This window comes from Chrysochloris asiatica, unplaced genomic scaffold, assembly GCF_000296735.1.
Source record: "Chrysochloris asiatica unplaced genomic scaffold, ChrAsi1.0 scaffold00423, whole genome shotgun sequence".
NCBI classification, from domain to species: domain Eukaryota; kingdom Metazoa; phylum Chordata; class Mammalia; order Afrosoricida; family Chrysochloridae; genus Chrysochloris; species Chrysochloris asiatica.
Genome location: NW_006408941.1, coordinates 244,426 through 249,989, shown reverse-complemented (window position 1 = coordinate 249,989; position 5,564 = coordinate 244,426).

The following is a 5,564-nucleotide window of genomic DNA, read 5'->3' as shown; positions in this document are numbered from 1 at the left end:
CCAAGGCTGCACTTCTTAAGGGAGTAGATCACCACATCTTTTCCCAAGGAGTGGCTGCTGGGTTCAAGTCTCCTGTCTTTTGTGCTTTAATCACAGTCAATACCAGGGCTGCTTCTTCATAATAATACGAACACACATTTTTTGCCTCTCCGGAATGTGAAGTGGAATTTCCATAGACTGCGTACTGTATGATATTGCAACAGAGAGAATGCGTAAGGCAGACAGGAGAATTCTACTATGTTCTATCAAGCCAGACATTGAAGAGATTTGCAAAAATATAAAGGAATGCCATGCTTCTCACTAAAATTTTTGTTTTACAAAATACAGTTATATTCATAAAAATGTTTTCTTTATGTTAACATGTAATGGTTTATAGAAATTAAAACATGATCTATTTTAAATGTAAAAAGACAGCCAAGCATTTTAACATTATTTTCCCCCTTTTCCCCATTCCAACCATGTCTCAATCTCTGTATCTTAGAGCCCTGTTGTTCCAAGGTTGTGCATACATCATTATTTACCTCTGTCCCACTTCAGCTTCACATTCATCCATTGTATTTCATTCCATTGCAATGACTACAATCCCCTCCATGCATCATCAAACAACCAAAGGATACACCCCACAGTCCCCCCCCCGGCTGCCAGCAAATAGCTCCTCTCCCTTCCTGAGTCCCATGTCCCCAGCCACTCCATCTGTCAACGCCATCATGTCTGTCTCCATGCCTGGCCCCACTGCCTCTCTGGGTAGGGTCACACTTTCCGCTCTTCTCGCTTGATGGTCCCAGGGACCTCTGCTTCCGGGCTGCAAAATCAATCAATCTCCTCATTTTGCCAAAAGAAAAAAAATCTGCCTCTACATTTACAACGCTCACAGTCAGTCCTGGCAGAAGGTATTCACTGTTGTACCACAAGAGCCTTATCCCCATTTCCTTTCGTCAACCCGGTCCCAACAGTTTGGAAATCATTCAGTGGAGGTTCTGCCTATCCCTGCCCCCATCTGGAACTAGGCTCCCTCTTGAAAGCTTGAAAGCCAGTCGTTTCTTGACCACACCTCTTTTTGGAATGGCTTGAGGCAGATTACAGATTTAAACGTGTCTTAAAGACTTTAAGGATGAGATGAAACATAACTTGGTGATTAGAAAGATGAAAAAGTAATAGTTCCAAATACTACCATCCTCAACACTTACACTATAAATTTGGTTGAAAGATTCCTGGCAGAAAGACCAAACAGGAAAACTATTAAGTTACTCAGAGTTCATTTTCTGATACCAGAGAGCATATAGACTCTCCTGTACGGAAAACATTTCTCCTCAAGCTAAAGCCAAATCAAAAGTGATTGCATTGGTGAGGAAGGAAGGTGAATGACAGGGTAAAGAGTCTGCAGTTCAGTTCAGTCAGAGTTGCTCATCATCCTCTAATTACCAGTCTGAGAAAAGCCAATGAGAGATGGTCCTGTCTTTAAGTTAATAGAAAGTAGACTTGATAGCAGACCAGGATAGATATACTACCATGATAAAACTCACAAGGACTGGCTCTTGGACAGGGGAAAATGTGGGAGGACAGGAGACTTTAAAGGATGACTAGATTTCAACAGGCAGAAAATAATGAGTTTTAAGCAAAGTATGTTTTCCACATTGATTTTACAAAAGCTAACAAATAAACACTATCCAAAGGGATAGCAAGTGCTTTTTGAGTGATTACTATCTGTCAGGCACATTCGTTCACAATAACACCAAGCCTATGGAGGAGCAATTATTGCTTACATTTTACAGATGAGGAAACTGAAGCTCAATTTGTCCAGGCTCACACAGTAGTAAGTGATATGTCAGGATTTGATATCAGGACTTTATCTCTTTCCCACTATGTTGTTGTTGTTAAGTGCCGTCGAGTCAGTTCTGACCCATAGCGACCCTGAACAGGGTTTCCGAGGCTGTAAATCTTTACGGGAGTAGAAAGCCTTATCTTTCTCCCGCAGAGCGGCTGGTAATTTCAAACCGCTGACCTTAAGGTTCGCAGCCCAAGTCGTAACCACTACGCTACTTATACTACCTTGTTTATTCAACCAGTTTTCTTGGTTGGTTTTTGTTTATTTGTATGTTTTGTTTTTTCATAATATTTCATGGTGTTTCGGGTGAAAAGTTTTCATAGCAGTTTAGGTCAATAATGTCTACAAAAGTTGTTCAGTGACATCGGTTACATTCTTCACAATGTGTGACCATTCTTATAACTTTCATTCTGATTGTTTTATATCCATTAACCTCTTTTCACTGCCTTCTTGCATTCTCAACTGTGTTTTAACGTAATTGTTGTTGATCATTTGGTCTTATATAAGTGACTTTCAAAGGTGCACAATACATACATGTGGTTTTTTTGTTTTGTGTTGGCCAATTTGTTGTTTAGCTACACGGAGACTTCAAGGGTTAGTTTCAATTTAAACTTTGAAGATTATCTCAGGGTGATAGTCTCAGGGACTCCTCCAGTCTTGACCAGTCCAGTAGATCTAAACCAGACAGCTCTTAATTGGAGGCTCCATAATGAGTCTGGCTGCTAACCTCATGGTCAGCAGTTCAAAACTACTAGCAGTTCTGTGGGAGAAAGATGACGCTTTCTGCTCCTCTAAAGATTTATAGCCTCAGAAACCCTATGCAGGGTCGCTATGAGTTGGAACCGACTCCATGGCATATCACCACAACCACCACCATAAAGAAAAAGAATATAACATGAGGACCTGAAAGAACGTGCTCCATTGATGCTTTAATGTTATGTTATTAACCTGTAAATAGAAGATGAATAGTGTGTCAGTTACTTTATTTTTCTCTTACTTGAGCCTTTTGACTAATCGTAGGCCACAGTCAAGTCACAAGTGGTTTTCTGTACTTTGTTCATTTTGTCAACAAAACATGCATCTCTCATCTGTCTCTCTACTCCAACGGTCTCTGCTCACCTCCTCTCCCAGTGTTGTAGCCATTTTGAAATAATGCTCAGAGTGTGCCATGTTCTCCCACACCCGGCAACTGCACATGCTATAGCCTTTAAAACTTGGCTCAAATCCCATCTCTACCTGGAAGCCTTCCCTGAGTTCCCTTTTCTCCTCCCCACTCCATATGGATAAGATACTCCTCTTATTCTCCCACAGAATCCTGTAAATATGTCTGTTGCAAAAACAACAACAACAACAAAAACTAAGCCATCCATCCCACAGCATTCTATACTTAGCTGGATTCAATAATTCATTGCAGTGGCCACACAGAACTCAGACGCCGTACCCACATTTATAGGCTGTATTAGGGAAGTTAACAGGTTACAGTGCAGAATCAGAAAATGCTCAGAGCACAGTTCTTCCATTCAGAGCAGCCTCCCTTCAGTCATGTCCACAGGCAGGCATCTCTTTGCCCAGGCAATGGTACACAGCTCTCTCAGGGCTGCTGATAAGTGCTCACAGTGCACACCATTCCACTATAAGCCTCAGCCTGAAGGCACTCGACTCTAGCTCTGTGGGTCACAACCTAGCTTAGCTCCTCCAATAATTGTCTGGAGGCACCCTACTCTGCAAGCAAGCCTCCTGCCCAAAGTCACTCATATTTGCTCCATGGGCTGGGAAGCCTACCACTGTGTCTCATTCTCTGGCTCTTGGTTCTGTTGCTGCTGCTCCTCCCCTGGTGTCACAGACTTCTGGGTCAAGGAGATTCAATGCGCAGAGATCTCTGGGTCCAAAGGACACTCACCACTCCTGACTCTTCTTCTTTGGTGGCAGTGAGATCCCCAATTCCGTTTTCTGAGACAGCTCATTTTATTAGAGTTCCAAGTTTGTACAATCACTATTAACTCTGTTAACCACTCACAACTGAATCATATCATCCTATTAGTGTCTTCTCACACCTTCTCTTATCCAGATCCAGCAGGGCAGAAACGTTTTTTGGTGGAAGTTACAAAGATTGTGGGTAGAAGAACCACATGAAGAAATTCATTACACTGCACTTCCCTTTAGCAGTACATTTTCATCGTGGTTTTATTGGTTTATGATTTTCTTATTCATCTTTGTGTAACCAGGACCTTGCATGCTGCCTAGTAAATGCTCAATAAATGTTTGTTTGACAAACAACTACTGTGTGTCAGGCACTGTCTTGGGTACTAGGGATATAGGGATGAGTGAGACGCGAGCACTTCCCTTGAGGAACTTAGAGTCTAAAGGAGGATGCTGATATATAATGTAATGGTTGTTATTATTGTTAAGTGCTATCAAGTCAGTTCCAACTCAGAGCGATCCTGTATAGGATTTCCAATGAGTAGCTGGTGGGTTTAAACTGCTGACCTTGTGGTTAGCAGTCCAGTGCTTATCCTATAGCATCACACTAGGACTCTGTAGTGATTAGAGTCCAGTATTAGAAAATCTATAATAGGGGTTATGGAGAGCACAGAGGAAGAAGAAATCAACTCAATCTAGAGAATCAGTGAAGTCTTCCAGAGGTAATAATTATAGGATGAATCTTGAAATATGAAATATTTTTGCAAATATAAGTATAGCAGACAGAGGGGAAAACATGTTCAATGGCAGGCAAGAAAGTCAATGGGGAATTGTAAGGAGTATTCATATCCTAGCCATAATTTGGAATGGAAAATATGTTGTAGATATCAAATGCAAGAGAGGTAAGGTTTTCATGCTATTGTGAAGGTTTTAAGACTATTATTCTGACAATATTGTTTTTAGTCAGTTGGATGCGTTTTATCACAAGACAGTAAAAATGTTATAGTCACCTTTGGTGAAATAAATAATAACTTACTTACAGTTTCTAATCTGCCTCCTTTCAAAAAGTTGTGTGAGCTGACATAATAAAAGACACATACACAATAAAACTATTGATCTAGAAACAGGAAATCAAAACTACAGATGGACGAGCACAATAGTTTTCCAGCCTTCTTTTTCCTTTCTTAGCTCATTTGGTCTTTGGATAGTCCTCAGGGGTGGGTGGCAGGGGTCCATCTAGTTTAGAACTGGAACGAAAAAGCGCTCCTTGTTAATGTTTGTGGCTTCAGTAAAAACATGACTGTCTACCACATTTTCCATTTGATGTCACAGATATTCCTGATGCTCTGGGTTTTCACAGAGTTTCCAGCACATACTTTTTGATGGGAATAATCATCTTTATTTTGCTGTTCTTCAAATTTTTGCTTGTCTGAGCTTCTTCATGTTTCTTTGATTCTATTGTCCATTTAGTTTCCCTGATTTAAAAAATAGGTGTATGTATTTGAAAAGCAAAAAAGTACACATAGAAAAAAAAATGTCTCCCAAGATACTATAACCAAAGGATGTTGTTAGTAAATGCCAATGAGTCGGTTCTGACTCATAGCAACACTGTATAGGGTTTCCAATGAGCAGCTGGTAGGTTCGAATTGCTGACCTTCTGGTTCTCAGTCCAGTGCTAATCCTACAGCGATATTCATGGTTAATTACTTATATTTTCAAACTTTTTTGACATCATTTTAGGATTTCAGAGTTTTCTAGAATAGAGTAGATGTAGAGAATTCCTGAGTACCCTCAGGTAGCTTTCCCAGTTACTAACATT